A 19,086-nucleotide genomic window follows, 5' to 3' on the forward strand; every position below is an offset into this window, starting at 1 on the left:
ATTAAGGATCAAAGAACATTTGGTGATTGCAGTTTTGTATCTAGTTTCTTTCATTTTGTTCCAGTCTTGCTTTAATGTTTTGTATTAAGCATCAAAGAACATTTGGTGATTGCAGATTTGGATCTAGTTTCTTTCATTTTGTTTCAGTTTTGCTTTAATGTTTTCTCTCAAAGTACAAAGCACATTTGATGATGGTAGTTTTGTATTTAGTTTCTTCCATTGTGTTTCAGTGCTGCTTTAATTTTTTGTGTTAAGCATCAAGGCACATTTGGTGATGGTAGTTTTGTATTTAGATATCTGCATAGTGTGGCAGTTTTGTTTTAATGTTTTGTGTCAAAGTAGAAATCACATTTCGTGATGGCAGTTTTGTATCTAGTTTTTTGCATTGTGTTCCAGTTTTTTTTAATGTTTTGTATACAAGTAAAAAGCACATTTAGTGATGGTAGTTTTGTATTTAGATTTTTGCATTGTGTTGCAGTTTTGCTTTAATATTTTGTGTCAAAATACAAAGCAAATTCGGTAATTGTAGTTTTGTATCTAGTTTCTCGCCTTGTATTCAACTTTTGATTTAATATTTCGTGGTAAGCATCTAAGTAAATTTGATGGTGGTAGCTTTCTATCTAATTTCTTGCATTGTGTTTAAATTTTTTTTAATGTTTTGTGTCAAAGTATAAAGCACCTTTGGTAATGGTAGATTTGTAACCAGTTTCTGGCATTGTCTTCTAGTTTTCTTTAATATTTTGTGTCAAAGTACAATGCACATTTCGTGATGGTAGATTTGTGTCTAGTTTCTTGCATTGTGTTCCAGTTTTGCTTTAATGTTTTGTGTCAAAGTACAAAACACATTTGGTGAAAGTAGGTTTGTTTCTAATTTTTTGCAATGTGTTCCTGTTATGTTTTGTGTTAATGTATAAAGCACATTTGTTGAGGGTAGTTTTGTTTCTAGTTTCTTGCATTGTGTTCCACTTTTCATTTAATGTTTTGTGTCAAAGTACAAAGCACATTTGGTGATCGTAGTTTTGTATCTACTTTTTTGCCTTGTGTTCAACTTTTGATTTAATATTTCGTGGTAAGCATCTAAGTAAATTTGATGGTGGTCGTTTTCTCTCTAAATTTTGAATTGTGTTCCATTTTATATTAATGTTTTGTGTCAATGTACAAAGCACATTTTGTGATGGTAGTTTTGTATCCAGTTTCTTGCATTGTGTTCCAGTTTTCTTTTAGTACTTTCCTTCTATGTATAAAGCACATTTGCTGATGGTAGTTTTGTATCTAATTTCTTGCATCATGTTCCAGTTTTCCTCTAATGTTTTTTGTCAATGTACAAAGCACATTTGGTGTTGTAGTTTTGTGTCTAGTTTTTGCATGGTGTTCCAGTTTTTTTTTTATATCTTGTGTTAAGCATCAAAGCACATATGGTGATGGTAGTTTTGTATTTAGTTTCTTGCTTTGTGTTCCTGTTATGTTTTTATGTTTTGTGTTAATGTATAAAGCACATTTGGTAGTTTTGTATCTAGTTTTTTTCATTGTGTTCCACTTTTCATTTAATGTTTTGTGTCAAAGTACAAAGCACATTTGGTGATCGTAGTTTTGTGTCTAGTTTTTTGCATTGTGTTCCAGTTTTGCTTTTATATTTTGTGTTAAGCATCAAAGCACATTTGATGATGGAAGTTTTATATTTCGTTTCTTGCATTGTATTCTAGTTTTGCTTTAATATTTTGTGTAAAGCATCAAAGTACATTTGTTGATGGTAGTTTCATATCTAGTTTTTTTAAATGTGTTCCAGAGTTTCTTTAATGTTTTCTGTCAAAGGTCAAAACATATTTCGTTCTGGTAGTTTGTATCTAGTTTCTTGCATTGTATTCTAGTTTTGCTTTAATGTTTTGTGTAAAGCATCAAAGCACATTTGGTGATGGTAGTTTCGTATCTGATATCTTGCATTGTGTTCCTGCTTTTCTTTAATTTTTTTTACCAATGTACAAACCAGATTTGGTGATGATAGATTTTTTATATAGTATCTTGCATTGTTTTCCAGTTTTCTTTAATTTCTGTGTTGAGCATCAAAGCACACTTGGTGACAGTAGTTTTGATCTAGTTTTTTGCATTGTGTTGAAGTTTTGTTTTAATGTATTGTGTCAATGTATAAAGCACATTTGGTGATGGTAGTTTTATGTCTAGTTTTTTGTATTGTGTTCCAGTTTTTTTTTTTATCTTTACGTGTCAAAGTACAAAGCACATTTGAGGATTGTAGATTAATATCTAGTTTCTTGCATTGTCTTCCAGTTTTGTTTTAATGTGTTTTTTCATGTACAAAGCACATTTGGTGATTATAGTTTTGTATCTCGTTTCTTGCATTTTTTCCAGTTTTGTTTTAATTGTTTGTGTCAAAGTATAAAGCTCATTTTGTGATGGTACATTTGTGTCTAGCTTCTTGCATTGTGTTTCAGTTTTGTTTAAATGTTTTATGTCAATGTATAAAGCACATTTGGTGATGGTAGTTTTGTTTCTAGTTTCTTGCATTATGTTCCAGTTTTGCTTTAATGTTTTGTATTAAGCATCAAAGATGATGTAGTGATGGTATTTTTATCTACTTTGTTGCATTGTATTCCAGTTTTGTATTAATGTTTTGTGTCAAAGGACAAAGCGCATTTGGTGATAGTAGTTTTATCTAGTTTCTTGCATTGTTTCCTAGTTTTGCTTTAATGTTTTGTGTCAAAGTACAAAGCACATCTGGAGATGGTAATTTTGTATCTAGTTTCTTGGATTGTGTTCCATTTTGTATTAATGTTTTGTGTTAATAATCAAAGCACATTTGGTGATGGTACTTTTCTATCTAGATTTCTGAAATGTGTTCCAATTTTTCTTTAATGGTTTGTTTTAAACTACAATGCACAATTGGTGATGGTAGTTTTGTATCTGGTTTCTTGCATTGTGTTCCAGTTTGGTTTTAATGTTTTTGTCAAAATATAAAGCACCTTTGGTGATGGTAGTTTTGTATCTGGTTTCTTGCATTGTGTTTGAAATTTGTTTTAATGTTTTATGTCAAAGTACAAACCACATTTCGTGATTGTACATTTGTATGTATATTTTGCATTTTTTTCCAGTTTTGCTTTAATATTTTGTGTTAAGCATCAAAGTAAATTTGATGATGGTAGTTTTCTATGTAGTTTCTTGCATTTCGTTCCTCAGCAGTATGTCTGCGGACTTACACGCTAAAATCCGCGTTTCGATACCCGTGTTGGGCAGAGCACAGATAGCCCATTGTGTAGCTTTGTGCTTAATTCAGAAACAACAACAGCATTGTGTTCCAGTTTTGTATTAATGTTTTGTGTCAAGGTATAAAGCACATTTGTTGATGGTAGTTTTCTATCTAGATTCTTGCATTGTGTTCCAGTTTTGCTTTAATGTTTTGTGTTAAGTATCAAAGCACATTTGGTGATGGTAATTTTGTATCTAGTTTCTTGCTTTGTGTTCCTGTTTTGTTTTTATATTTTGTTTCAATGTTTAAAGCACATTTGGTGATGGTATTAGGTTGAGGAATAATTTGTGAGCGTTTTTAAATAATTTCTTTCAAGCATTACATGCAAGACTATACAATACTTCAATGCATGAACACATTACACCGAAAACATTTATTTTGATACTTTATTTCATGTAATATTTAGGTACATAGCATTGTTTTAAACGAAATTGCAAGAAATTAAATGCGAAAAGCAGATGGTGTCGAAAATGCTCGATTTTGTCCACTTGACATTGCATTTAATGAGCTGAAAATGAAAGCAAAAATTAAAGACATATGAAAATCAAACACACCATCTGTTAGAGCAAAAAATTATCTACCAAATTACATGAAATATTTTATGAAAGCGTTTTATTTATGAATATATTTTAACTTGAAAAAACGCTCACGAATTATTCCTCAACCCAATATATTCGTATCTAGTTTCTTGCATTATATTTGAGTTTTGTTTTATGTTTTGTGTCAAAGTACAAAGCACATTTGGTGATAGTAGTTTTGTATCTAGTTTCTTGCATTGTCTTCCAGTTTTGGTATAATGTTTTGTGTAAAAGTACAAAGCACATTTAGTGATGATAGTTTTGGATATAGTATCTTGCATTGTGTTCTAGTTTTCTTTAATATTCTGTGTTAAGCATGAAAGCGCATTTGGTGACAGTAGTTTTGTATCTAGTTTTTTTCATTGTGTTCAAGTTTTGTTTTAATGTATTGTGTCAATGTATAAAGCACATTTGGTGATGATTGTTTTATATCTAGTTTCTTTCTTTGTGTTCCAGTTTTTGTTTAATGTTTTTTTTCCAATGAACAAAAACACATTTGGTTATAGTAGATTTGTATCTAGTTTCATGAACTTTGTTTTAGTTTTGCTTTAATATTTTATGTCAGAGTACAAAACACATTTACTGATCGTAGTTTTGTATCTAGTTTCTTGCATCGTGTTCCAGTTTTGATTTTATACTTTGTGTTAAGCATCAAAGCACATTTGATGATGGTAGTTTTGTTTCTAGTTTCTTTCATTCTGTCTCAGTTTTGCTTTAATGTTTTGTGTCAAAGTACAAAGCACATTTGGTGATGGTATTTTTTTTATCTAATTTTTTGCATTGTGTTCCAGTTTTGTTTTAATATTTTGTGTCAAAGTACAAAGCACATTTGACGATGGTAGTTTTGTTTCTAGTTTCTTGCAATTTGTTCCAGTTTTGCTTTAATGTTTTGTATTAAGAATAAAAGAACATTTGGTGATAGACAGTTTTGTATCTAGTTTCTTGCATTATGTTCCAGTTTTGCTTTAATGTTTTGTATTAAGCATCAAAGATCATTTGGTGATGGTATTTTTATCTAGTTTCTTGCATTGTGTTCGAGTTTTGAGTTAATGTTTTGTATCAAACTACAAAGCACATTTGGTGATTGAAGTTTTGTATCTAGTTCCTTGCATTTTGTTCCAGTTTTGCTTTAGCGATTTATGTCAAAGTACAAAGCACATTTGGTGATGGTAGTTTTGTATCTAGTTCCATACATTGTGTTCCAGTTTTCTTTTTATGTCTAGTGTCAAAGTACAAAGGACATTTTGTGACGAGAGTTTTGTATCTAGGTTCTTGCATTGTGTTCCAGTTTTCCTTTAATGTTTTGTAATAAGCATCAAAGAACATTTGGTGGTGGTATTTTTATCTAGTTTCTTGCATTGTATTCCAGTTTTGTATTAATGTTTTGTGTGAAAGGAGAAAGCACATTTCATGATGGAAGTTTTGTATCTAATTTCTTCCATTGTGTTCCAGTGTTGCTTTAATGTTTTGTATTAAGCATCAAAGATCATTTGGTAATGGTATTTTTCTATCTAGATAATTGAATTGTGTTCCAATTTTTTTATTAATGGTTTGTTTAAAAGTACAAAACACATCTGGAGTTGTTAATTTTCTACCTAGTTTCTTGGATTGTGTTCCAGTTTTCTTTGAATGTTTTGTGTTAAAGTACAAAGCATATTTGGTGATGTTAGATTTGTATCTTGTTTCTTGCATTGTGTTCCTGTTTTGCTTTAATGTTTTGTATTATGAATCAAAGCACATCTGGAGATGGTAATTTTGTACCTACTTTCTTGCATTGTGTTCCAGTTTTGTTTTAATGTTTTGTGTGAAAGTACAAAGCACATTTGGTGATGGAAGTTTTTTGTCTAGTTTCTCTTTGCATTGGGTTCCAGTAGTCTTTTAATGTTTTGTGTCAAAGTACAAAGCACATTTGGTGATGGTATTTTTGTATTTAGTTTCTTGCATTGTCTTCCAGTTTTGCTTCAATGTTTTGTGTCAAAGTGCAAAGCACATTTGTTGATGGTATTTTTGTATCTAGTTTCTTCCATTTCGTTCCAGTTTTGCTTTAATGCTTTGTGTCAAAGTACAAAGCACATTTGATGATGGTAGTTTTGTGTCTAGTTTCTTTCATTCTCTCTCAGTTTTGCTTTAATGTTTTGCGTCAAAGTACAAAGCACATTTGGTGATGGTACTTTTCTATCAAGATTCTTGAATTGTGTTCCAATTTCTCTTTAATGTTTTGTTTAAAAGTACAAAGCATATCTGGAGATGGTAAATTTGTACCTACTTTTTTGCATTTTGTTCCAGTTTGGTTTTAATGTTTGTGTCAAAGTACAAAGCACATTTGGTGATAGAATTTTTTATCTAGTTTCTTGCATTGTGTTCGTGTTTTTTTATATTTTATGTCAAAGTACAAAGTATATTTGGTGACGGAAGTTTTGTATCTAGTTTCTTGCATTGTGTTCCAGTTTTGCTTTAATGTTTTGTATTAAGGATCAAAGAACATTTGGTGATTGCAGTTTTGTATCTAGTTTCTTTCATTTTGTTCCAGTCTTGCTTTAATGTTTTGTATTAAGCATCAAAGAACATTTGGTGATTGCAGATTTGGATCTAGTTTCTTTCATTTTGTTTCAGTTTTGCTTTAATGTTTTCTCTCAAAGTACAAAGCACATTTGATGATGGTAGTTTTGTATTTAGTTTCTTCCATTGTGTTTCAGTGCTGCTTTAATTTTTTGTGTTAAGCATCAAGGCACATTTGGTGATGGTAGTTTTGTATTTAGATATCTGCATAGTGTGGCAGTTTTGTTTTAATGTTTTGTGTCAAAGTAGAAATCACATTTCGTGATGGCAGTTTTGTATCTAGTTTTTTGCATTGTGTTCCAGTTTTTTTTAATGTTTTGTATACAAGTAAAAAGCACATTTAGTGATGGTAGTTTTGTATTTAGATTTTTGCATTGTGTTGCAGTTTTGCTTTAATATTTTGTGTCAAAATACAAAGCAAATTCGGTAATTGTAGTTTTGTATCTAGTTTCTCGCCTTGTATTCAACTTTTGATTTAATATTTCGTGGTAAGCATCTAAGTAAATTTGATGGTGGTAGCTTTCTATCTAATTTCTTGCATTGTGTTTAAATTTTTTTTAATGTTTTGTGTCAAAGTATAAAGCACCTTTGGTAATGGTAGATTTGTAACCAGTTTCTGGCATTGTCTTCTAGTTTTCTTTAATATTTTGTGTCAAAGTACAATGCACATTTCGTGATGGTAGATTTGTGTCTAGTTTCTTGCATTGTGTTCCAGTTTTGCTTTAATGTTTTGTGTCAAAGTACAAAACACATTTGGTGAAAGTAGGTTTGTTTCTAATTTTTTGCAATGTGTTCCTGTTATGTTTTGTGTTAATGTATAAAGCACATTTGTTGAGGGTAGTTTTGTTTCTAGTTTCTTGCATTGTGTTCCACTTTTCATTTAATGTTTTGTGTCAAAGTACAAAGCACATTTGGTGATCGTAGTTTTGTATCTACTTTTTTGCCTTGTGTTCAACTTTTGATTTAATATTTCGTGGTAAGCATCTAAGTAAATTTGATGGTGGTCGTTTTCTCTCTAAATTTTTGAATTGTGTTCCATTTTTATATTAATGTTTTGTGTCAATGTACAAAGCACATTTTGTGATGGTAGTTTTGTATCCAGTTTCTTGCATTGTGTTCCAGTTTTCTTTTAGTACTTTCCTTCTATGTATAAAGCACATTTGCTGATGGTAGTTTTGTATCTAATTTCTTGCATCATGTTCCAGTTTTCCTCTAATGTTTTTTGTCAATGTACAAAGCACATTTGGTGTTCGTAGTTTTGTGTCTAGTTTTTGCATGGTGTTCCAGTTTTGCTTTTATATCTTGTGTTAAGCATCAAAGCACATATGGTGATGGTAGTTTTGTATTTAGTTTCTTGCTTTGTGTTCCTGTTATGTTTTTATGTTTTGTGTTAATGTATAAAGCACATTTGGTAGTTTTGTATCTAGTTTTTTTCATTGTGTTCCACTTTTCATTTAATGTTTTGTGTCAAAGTACAAAGCACATTTGGTGATCGTAGTTTTGTGTCTAGTTTTTTGCACCGTGTTCCAGTTTTGCTTTTATATTTTGTGTTAAGCATCAAAGCACATTTGATGATGGAAGTTTTATATTTCGTTTCTTGCATTGTATTCTAGTTTTGCTTTAATATTTTGTGTAAAGCATCAAAGTACATTTGTTGATGGTAGTTTCATATCTAGTTTTTTAAATGTGTTCCAGAGTTTCTTTAATGTTTTCTGTCAAAGGTCAAAACATATTTCGTTCTGGTAGTTTGTATCTAGTTTCTTGCATTGTATTCTAGTTTTGCTTTAATGTTTTGTGTAAAGCATCAAAGCACATTTGGTGATGGTAGTTTCGTATCTGATATCTTGCATTGTGTTCCTGTTTTTCTTTAATTTTTTTTACCAATGTACAAACCAGATTTGGTGATGATAGTTTTTTATATAGTATCTTGCATTGTTTTCCAGTTTTCTTTAATTTCTGTGTTGAGCATCAAAGCACACTTGGTGACAGTAGTTTTGATCTAGTTTTTGCATTGTGTTGAAGTTTTGTTTTAATGTATTGTGTCAATGTATAAAGCACATTTGGTGATGGTAGTTTTATGTCTAGTTTTTGTATTGTGTTCCAGTTTTGTTTTTATCTTACGTGTCAAAGTACGAAGCACATTTGAGGATTGTAGATTAATATCTAGTTTCTTGCATTGTCTTCCAGTTTTGTTTTAATGTGTTTTTTCATGTACAAAGCACATTTGGTGATTATAGTTTTGTATCTCGTTTCTTGCATTTTTTCCAGTTTTGTTTTAATTGTTTGTGTCAAAGTATAAAGCTCATTTTGTGATGGTACATTTGTGTCTAGCTTCTTGCATTGTGTTTCAGTTTTGTTTAAATGTTTTATGTCAATGTATAAAGCACATTTGGTGATGGTAGTTTTGTTTCTAGTTTCTTGCATTATGTTCCAGTTTTGCTTTAATGTTTTGTATTAAGCATCAAAGATGATGTAGTGATGGTATTTTTATCTACTTTGTTGCATTGTATTCCAGTTTTGTATTAATGTTTTGTGTCAAAGGACAAAGCGCATTTGGTGATAGTAGTTTTTATCTAGTTTCTTGCATTGTTTCCTAGTTTTGCTTTAATGTTTTGTGTCAAAGTACAAAGCACATCTGGAGATGGTAATTTTGTACCTAGTTTCTTGGATTGTGTTCCATTTTTGTATTAATGTTTTGTGTTAATAATCAAAGCACATTTGGTGATGGTACTTTTCTATCTAGATTTCTGAAATGTGTTCCAATTTTTCTTTAATGGTTTGTTTTAAACTACAATGCACAATTGGTGATGGTAGTTTTGTATCTGGTTTCTTGCATTGTGTTCCAGTTTGGTTTTAATGTTTTTTGTCAAAATATAAAGCACCTTTGGTGATGGTAGTTTTGTATCTGGTTTCTTGCATTGTGTTTGAAATTTGTTTTAATGTTTTATGTCAAAGTACAAACCACATTTCGTGATTGTACATTTGTATGTATATTTTGCACTTTTTTTCCAGTTTTGCTTTAATATTTTGTGTTAAGCATCAAAGTAAATTTGATGATGGTAGTTTTCTATGTAGTTTCTTGCATTTCGTTCCTCAGCAGTATGTCTGCGGACTTACACGCTAAAATCCGCGTTTCGATACCCGTGTTGGGCAGAGCACAGATAGCCCATTGTGTAGCTTTGTGCTTAATTCAGAAACAACAACAGCATTGTGTTCCAGTTTTGTATTAATGTTTTGTGTCAAGGTATAAAGCACATTTGTTGATGGTAGTTTTCTATCTAGATTCTTGCATTGTGTTCCAGTTTTGCTTTAATGTTTTGTGTTAAGTATCAAAGCACATTTGGTGATGGTAATTTTGTATCTAGTTTCTTGCTTTGTGTTCCTGTTTTGTTTTTATATTTTGTTTCAATGTTTAAAGCACATTTGGTGATGGTATTAGGTTGAGGAATAATTTGTGAGCGTTTTTAAATAATTTCTTTCAAGCATTACATGCAAGACTATACAATACTTCAATGCATGAACACATTACACCGAAAACATTTATTTTGATACTTTATTTCATGTAATATTTAGGTACATAGCATTGTTTTAAACGAAATTGCAAGAAATTAAATGCGAAAAGCAGATGGTGTCGAAAATGCTCGATTTTGTCCACTTGACATTGCATTTAATGAGCTGAAAATGAAAGCAAAAATTAAAGACATATGAAAATCAAACACACCATCTGTTAGAGCAAAAAATTATCTACCAAATTACATGAAATATTTTGCGAAAGCGTTTTATTTATGAATATATTTTTAACTTGAAAAAACGCTCACGAATTATTCCTCAACCCAATATATTCGTATCTAGTTTCTTGCATTATATTTGAGTTTTGTTTTATGTTTTGTGTCAAAGTACATAGCACATTTGGTGATAGTAGTTTTGTATCTAGTTTCTTGCATTGTCTTCCAGTTTTGGTATAATGTTTTGTGTAAAAGTACAAAGCACATTTAGTGATGATAGTTTTGGATATAGTATCTTGCATTGTGTTCTAGTTTTCTTTAATATTCTGTGTTAAGCATGAAAGCGCATTTGGTGACAGTAGTTTTGTATCTAGTTTTTTTCATTGTGTTCAAGTTTTGTTTTAATGTATTGTGTCAATGTATAAAGCACATTTGGTGATGATTGTTTTATATCTAGTTTCTTTCTTTGTGTTCCAGTTTTTGTTTAATGTTTTTTTTCCAATGAACAAAAACACATTTGGTTATAGTAGATTTGTATCTAGTTTCATGAACTTTGTTTTAGTTTCGCTTTAATCTTTTATGTCAGAGTACAAAACACATTTAGTGATCGTAGTTTTGTATCTAGTTTCTTGCATCGTGTTCCAGTTTTGATTTTATACTTTGTGTTAAGCATCAAAGCACATTTGATGATGGTAGTTTTATATTTCGTTTCTTGCATTGTATTCTAGTTTTGCTTTTATGTTTTGTGTAATGCATCAAAGTACATTTGTTGATGGTAGTTTCATATCTAGTTTTTTAAATGTGTTCCAGTTTTTCTTTAATGTTTTGTGTCAAAGTACAAAACACATTTCGTTCTGGTATTTTTGTATATAGTTTCTTACATTATGTTTAAGTTTTCTTTTTATCTTTTCTGTCAAAGTATAAAGCTCTTTTGATGATGGTATATTTGTATCTAGTTTCATGCATTGTCTTTAAGTTTTGCTCTAATATTTTGTGTTAAGCATAAAAGGAAATTTGATGATGATAGTTTTATATCTAGTTTCTTACATTGTGTTCCTGTTTTTCTTTCATGTTTTTTACCAATGTATAAACCACATTTGGTGATGATAGTTTTGTATATAGTATCTTGCATTGTGTTCCAGTTTTCTTTAATATTCTGTGTTGAGCATCAAAGCACATTTGGTAACAGTAGTTTTGTATCTAGTACCTTGCATTGTGATCAAGTTTTGTTTTAATGTATTATGTCAATGTATAAAGCACATTTGATGATGGTAGATTTATAACTAGTTTGTTGCATTGTTTTCCAGTTTTGTTTTAATGTTTTTTATCAATGTACAAAGCACGTTTGGTGATGGTAGATTTGTATCTAGATTTTGGTATTGCTTTCCAGTTTTGTTTTAATGTCTTGTGTAAAAGTACAAAGTACATTTAGTGATTGTTGTTTTGTATCTAGTTTCTTGCATTGTGTTCAAGTTTTGTTTTAATGTATTGTGTGAATTTATAAAGTACATTTAGTGATTGGTGTTTTGTATCTAGTTTCTTGCATTGTGTTCCAGTTTTGTTTTAATGTCTTGTGTCAAAGTACAAAGTACATTTAGTGATTCTTGTTTTGTATCTAGTTTATTGCATTGTGTTTCAGTTTTCTTTAATGTTTTGTGTCAATGTAAAAATCACATTTGGTGATGGTAGATTTGTATCTAGTTTCTTGCATTCTTTTCTAGTTTGATTTAATAATTTGTGTCAATGTACAAAGCACATTTGATGATGGTAGTTTTATATCTAGTTTCTTACATTGTGTTGTTGTTTTTCTTTCATGATTTTTACCAATGTATAAACCACATTTGGTGATGATAGTTTTGTATATAGTATCTTGCATTGTGTTCCAGTTTTCTTTAATATTCTGTGTTGAGCATCAAAGCACATTTGGTAACAGTAGTTTTGTATCTACTTTTTTGCATTCTGATCAAGTTTTGTTTTATTGTATTATGTCAATGTATAAAGCACATTTGATGATGGTAGATTTATAACTAGTTTGTTGCATTGTTTTCCAGTTTTGTTTTAATGTTTTTTATCAATGTACAAAGCACGTTTGGTGATGGTAGATTTGTATCTAGTTTTTGGTATTGTTTTCCAGTTTTGTTTTAATGTCTTGTGTAAAAGTATAAAGTACATTTAGTGATTGTTGTTTTGTATCTAGTTTCTTGCATTGTGTTCAAGTTTTGTTTTAATGTATTGTGTCAAAGTACAAAGTACATTTAGTGATTCTTGTTTTGTATCTAGTTTATTGCATTGTGTTACAGTTTTCTTTAATGTTTGTGTCAATGTAAAAATCACATTTGGTGATGGTAGATTTGTATCTAGTTTCTTGCATTCTTTTTTTCTTTGATTTAATAATTTGTGTCAATGTACAAAGCATATTTGGTGATGGTAGTTTTGTATCTAGTTTCTTGCATTGTGTTCCAGTTTTGGCTTAATTTTTTTTAACAATATAAAAAAACACATTTTGTTATGGAAGATTTGTATCTAGTTTCATAAACTGTGTTCATTTTCGCTTTAATCTTTTGTGTCAAAGTACAAAGCATAGTTGGTGATCGTAGTTTTGTATCAAGTTTCTTGCATCGTGTTCCAGTTTTTCTTTCATATTTTGTTTTAAGCATCAAAGCACATTTGATGATTGTAATTTTATATTTCGTTTCTTGCATTGTATTCTAGTTTTGGTTTAATGTTTTGTGTAAAGCATCAAAGTACATTTGTTGATGGTTAGTTTCATATTTAGTTTTTTGATATGTGTTTCAGTTTTTTTTTAATGTTTTGTGTCAAAGTACAAAACACATTTCGTTCTGGTATATTTGTATCTAGTTTCATGCATTGTCTTCCAGTTTTGCTCTAATATTTTGTGTTAAGCATAAAAGGAAATTTGATGATGGTAGTTTTATATCTAGTTTGTTGCATTGTGTTTCAGTTTTCTTTAATATTCTGTGTTGAGCATCAAAGCACATTTAATGAGAGTAGTTTTGTATGTAGTTCTTTGCATTGTTTTCAAGTTTTGTTTTAATGTATTATGTCAATGTATAAAGTACATTTGATGATGGTAGATTTATATCTAGTTTTTGGTATTGTCTTCCAGTTTTGTTTTGTTTTGTGTCAAAGTACAAAGCACATTTTGTGATGATAGTTTTTTATATAGTATCTTGCATTGTGTTCCAGTTTTCTGTAATATTTTGTGTTAAGCATCAAAGCGCATTTGGTGACAGTAGTTTTGTATCTAGTTTTTTGAATTGTGTTCAAGTTTTGACTTATTGTATTGTGTCAATGTATAAAGCACATTTAATGATGGTAGTTTTGTATCTAGTTTCTTGCATTGTGTTCCAGTTTTGCTTTAATATTTTGTGTCAAAGTACGAAAGACATTTGGTGATTGTCGTTTTCTATCTGGTTTTTTTATTGTGTTCCAGTTTTATATTAATGGTTTGTGTCAAAGTATAAATCACATTTGGTGATGGTAAATTTGTATCTAGTTTCTAGCATAGTCTTCTAGTTTTCTTTAATGTTTTGTGCAAATGTACAAAGTACATTTGCTGATGGTAGTTTTGTATCCAGAGTCTTGCATTGTGTTCCAGTTTTCTTTTGGTATTTTGCTTCAATGTATAAAGCACATTTCGTGATGGTAGTTTTGTATCTAATTTCTTGCATCATGTTCCAGTTTTCCTCTAATGTTTTTTGTCAATGTACAAAGCACATTTGGTGATCGTAGTTTTGTGTCTAGTTTTTGCATGGTGTTCCAGTTTTGCTTTTATATCTTGTGTTAAGCATCAAAGCACATTTGATGATGGTAGTTTTATATTTCGTTTCTTGCATTATATTCTAGTTTTGCTTTAATGTTTTCTGTAAAGCATCAAAGCAGATTTGGTGATGGTAGTTTTGTATCTAGTTTCTTGCGTTGTGTTCAACTTTTGATTTAATTTTTGTGTTAAGCATCAAAGTAAATTTTATGATGTTAGTTTTGTATCTAGTTTCTTGCATTGTGTTCCAGTTTTGTTTTAATGTTTTTTTACCAATATGAAAAGGACATTTGGTGATAGTAGATTTGTTTCTGGTTTCTTGTATTGTCTTCCAGTTTTGGTTTAATGTTTTGTGTCAATGTACAAATCACATATGGTAATGGTAGTTTTGTGTCTAGTTTCTTGCTTTGTGTTCCTGTTTTGTTTTTATGTTTAGTGTCAATGTATAAAGCACATTTGGTGATGTTCGTTTTCTATCTAGTTTCTTTAATTGTGTTCCAGTTTTATATTAATGGTTTGTGTCAAAGTATAAATCACATTTGGTGATGGTAGATTTGTATCTAGTTTCTAGCATACTCTTCTAGTTTTTTTTAATGTTTTGTGTTAATGTACAAAGCACATTTGGTGATTTTAGTTTTGTGTCTAGTTTCTTGCATTGTGTTCCACTTTTGCTTTAATTTTTGTGTTAAGCATCAAAGTAAATTTGATGATGGTAGTTTTGTATCTAGTTTTTTGCATTGTGTTCCAGTTTTTTTTAATGTTTTTTTACCAATGTACAAAGCACATTTGGTGATGGTAGTTTTGTATCTAGTTTCTTGCATTGTGTTCCAGTTTTGCTTTAATGTTTTGTGTCAAAGTACAAAGCACATTTGGTGATGGTAGTTTTGTATTTAGTTTCTTTAATTGTGTTCCAGTTTTATATTAATGTTTTGTGTCAAAGTATAAAGCACATTTGGTGATGGTAGATTTGTATCTAGTTTCTTGCATTGTGTTCCAGTTTTTTTTTAATGTTTTGTGTTAATGTACAAAGCACATTTGGTGATGGTAGTTTTGAATCCAGTTTTTTGCATTGTGTTCCAGTTTTAATTCAGTATTTTCCTTTAATGTATAAAGCACATTTGGTGATTTTAGTTTTGTGTCTAGTTCCTTGCATTGTGTTTTTGTTTTGCTTTAATGTTTTGTGTGAAAGTTCAAAGCACATTTGATGATGGTAGTTTTGTATCTAGTTTCTTGCATTGTGTTCCAGTTTTGCTTTTATTTTTGTGTTAAGCATCAAAGTAAATTTGATGATGGTAGTTTTGTGTTTAGTTTCTTGCATTGTGTTACAGTTTTGCTTTAATGTTTTGTGTTAAGCATCAAAGCACATTTGATGATGGTAGTTTTGTATTTAGTTTCTTGCATTGTGTTCCAGTTTTGTTTTAATGTTTTTTGTCAATGTACAAAGCACATTTTGTGATGGTAGATTTGTATCTAGTTTCTTGCATTGTGTTCCAGTTTTGTTTTAATGTTTTGTGTCAAAGTACAAAGCACATTTGGTGATGGTAGTTTTGTATCTAGTTTCTTGCATTGTGTTCCAGTTTTGTTTTAATGTTTTTTTTACCAATGTACAAAGCACATTTAGTGATGGTAGTTTTGTATCTAGTTTCTTGCATTGTGTTCCAGTTTTGTTTTAATGTTTTGTGTTAAGCATCAAAGCACATTTTGTGATGGTAGTTTTGTATCTAGTTTCTTGCATTGTGTTCCAGTTTTGTTTTAATGTTTTGTGTCAAAGTACAAAGCACATTTGGTGATGGTAGTTTTGTATCTAGTTTCTTGCATTGTGTTCCAGTTTTGTTTTAATATTTTGTGTCAATGTATAAAGCACATTAAGTGATGGTAGTTTTGTGTCTAGATGGAATTTTTTATCTAGTTTCTTGTATTGTGTTCCAGTTTTGTTTTTATGTTTTGTGTCAAAGTTCAAAGCACATTTGATGATGGTAGTTTTATATCTAGTTTCTTGCATTGTGTTCCAGTTTTGTTTTAATGTTTTTTGTCAAAGTACAAAGCACATTTGGTGATGGTAGTTTTGTATCTCGTTTGATGCATTCATTGTTGTAGTTTTTTTTAATGTTTTGTTTCAATGTACAAAGCACATTTGGTGATGGTAGTTTTGTATCTAGTTTCTTGCATTGTGTTCCAGTTTTGTTTTAATGTTTTTGTCAAAGTACAAAGCACATTTGGTGATGGTAGTTTTGTATCTAGTTTCTTGCATTGTGTTCCAGTTTTACTTTTATGTTTTGTGTCAAAATACAAAGCACATTTGGTGATGGTTGTTTTGTATCTAGTTTCTTGCATTGTGTTCAAGTTTTGTTTTAATGTTTTGTGTAAGCATGTAACTACATTTGATGATGGTAGTTTTGTATCTAGTTTCTTGCATTGTGTTCCAGTTTTGTTTTAATGTTTTGTGTCAAAGTACAAAGCACATTTGGTGATGGTAGTTTTGTATCTAGTTTCTTGCATTGTGTTCCAGTTTTGTTTTAATGTTTTGTGTCAATGTACAAAGCACATTTGGTGATGGTAGTTTTGTATCTAGTTTCTTGCATTGTGTTCCAGTTTTGTTTTAATGTTTTGTGTCAAAGTACAAAGCACATTTGGTGATGGTAGTTTTGTATCTAGTTTCTTGCATTGTGTTCCAGTTTTGTTTTAATGTTTTGTGTCAAAGTACAAAGCACATTTGGTGATGGTAGTTTTGTATCTAGTTTCTTGCATTGTGTTCCAGTTTTGTTTTAATGTTTTGTGTCAAAGTACAAAGCACATTTGGTGATGGTAGTTTTGTATCTAGTTTCTTGCATTGTGTTCCAGTTTTGTTTTAATGTTTTGTGTCAAAGTACAAAGCACATTTGGTGATGGTAGTTTTGTATCTAGTTTCTTGCATTGTGTTCCAGTTTTGTTTTAATGTTTTGTGTGTCAAAGTACAAAGCACATTTGGTGATGGTAGTTTTGTATCTAGTTTCTTGCATTGTGTTCCAGTTTTGTTTTAATGTTTTGTGTCAAAGTACAAAGCACATTTGGTGATGGTAGTTTTGTATCTAGTTTCTTGCATTGTGTTCCAGTTTTGTTTTAATGTTTTGTGTCAAAGTACAAAGCACATTTGGTGATGGTAGTTTTGTATCTAGTTTCTTGCATTGTGTTCCAGTTTTGTTTTAATGTTTTGTGTCAAAGTACAAAGCACATTTGGTGATGGTAGTTTTGTATCTAGTTTCTTGCATTGTGTTCCAGTTTTGTTTTAATTTTTGTGTCAAAGTACAAAGCACATTTGGTGATGGTAGTTTTGTATCTAGTTTCTTGCATTGTGTTCCAGTTTTGTTTTAATGTTTTGTGTCAAAGTACAAAGCACATTTGGTGATGGTAGTTTTGTATCTAGTTTCTTGCATTGTGTTCCAGTTTTGTTTTAATGTTTTGTGTCAAAGTACAAAGCACATTTGGTGATGGTAGTTTTGTATCTAGTTTCTTGCATTGTGTTCCAGTTTTGTTTTAATGTTTTGTGTCAAAGTACAAAGCACATTTGGTGATGGTAGTTTTGTATCTAGTTTCTTGCATTGTGTTCCAGTTTTGTTTTAATGTTTTGTGTCAAAGTACAAAGCACATTTGGTGATGGTAGTTTTGTATCTAGTTTCTTGCATTGTGTTCCAGTTTTGTTTTAATGTTTTGTGTCAAAGTACAAAGCACATTTGGTGATGGTAGTTTTGTATCTAGTTTCTTGCATTGTGTTCCAGTTTTGTTTTAATGTTTTGTGTCAAAGTACAAAGCACATTTGGTGATGGTAGTTTTGTATCTAGTTTCTTGCATTGTGTTCCAGTTTTGTTTTAATGTTTTGTGTCAAAGTACAAAGCACATTTGGTGATGGTAGTTTTGTATCTAGTTTCTTGCATTGTGTTCCAGTTTTGTTTTTTTAATGTTTTGTGTCAAAGTACAAAGCACATTTGGTGATGGTAGTTTTGTATCTAGTTTCTTGCATTGTGTTCCAGTTTTGTTTTAATGTTTTGTGTCAAAGTACAAAGCACATTTGGTGATGGTAGTTTTGTATCTAGTTTCTTGCATTGTGTTCCAGTTTTGTTTTAATGTTTTGTGTCAAAGTACAAAGCACATTTGGTGATGGTAGTTTTGTATCTAGTTTCTTCCATTGTGTTCCATTTTTGTTTTATTTTTGTGTCAAAGTACAAAGCACATTTGGTGATGGTAGTTTTGTATCTCGTTTCTTGCATTGTGTTCCAGTTTTGTTTTAATGTTTTGTGTCAAAGTACAAAGCACATTTGGTGATGGTAGTTTTGTATCTAGTTTCTTGCATTGTGTTCCAGTTTTGTTTTAATGTTTTGTGTCAAAGTACAAAGCACATTTGGTGATGGTAGTTTTGTATCTAGTTTCTTGCATTGTGTTCCAGTTTTGTTTTAATGTTTTGTGTCAAAGTACAAAGCACATTTGGTGATGATGTTTTGTATCTAGTTTCTTGCATTGTATCTAGTTTTGTTTTTGCATTGTGTCAAAGTACAAAGCACATTTGGTGAGTAGTTTTGTATTTAGTTTCTTGCATTGTGTTCAGTTTTACAAAGCACATGTCAAAGTACAAAGCACATTTGGTAGTTTTGTATGTGGTTTCTTGCATTGTGTTCCAGTTTTGTTTTAATGTTTTGTGTCAAAGTACAAAGCACATTTGGTGATGGTAGTTTTGTATCTAGTTTCTTGCATTGTGTTCCAGTTTTGTTTTAATGTTTTGTGTCAAAGTACAAAGCACATTTGGTGATGGTAGTTTTGTATCTAGTTTCTTGCATTGTGTTCCAGTTTTGTTTTAATGTTTTGTGTCAAAGTACAAAGCACATTTGGTGATGGTAGTTTTGTATCTAGTTTCTTTCTTGCATTGTGTTCAAGTTTTTTTAGTTTCTTCCATTGTTTAATGTTTTGTGTCAAAGTACAAAGCACATTTGGTGATGGTAGTTTTGTATCTAGTTTCTTGCATTGTGTTCCAGTTTTGTTTTAATGTTTTGTGTCAAAGTACAAAGCACATTTGGTGATGGTAGTTTTGTATCTAGTTTCTTGCATTGTGTTCCAGTTTTGTTTTAATGTTTTGTGTCAAAGTACAAAGCACATTTGGTGATGGTAGTTTTGTATCTAGTTTCTTGCATTGTGTTCCAGTTTTGTTTTAATGTT

The sequence above is a fragment of the Tachypleus tridentatus genome, chromosome 7 (genome assembly GCF_004210375.1).
Source record: "Tachypleus tridentatus isolate NWPU-2018 chromosome 7, ASM421037v1, whole genome shotgun sequence".
In the NCBI taxonomy this organism is placed as follows: Eukaryota; Metazoa; Arthropoda; class Merostomata; order Xiphosura; family Limulidae; genus Tachypleus; species Tachypleus tridentatus.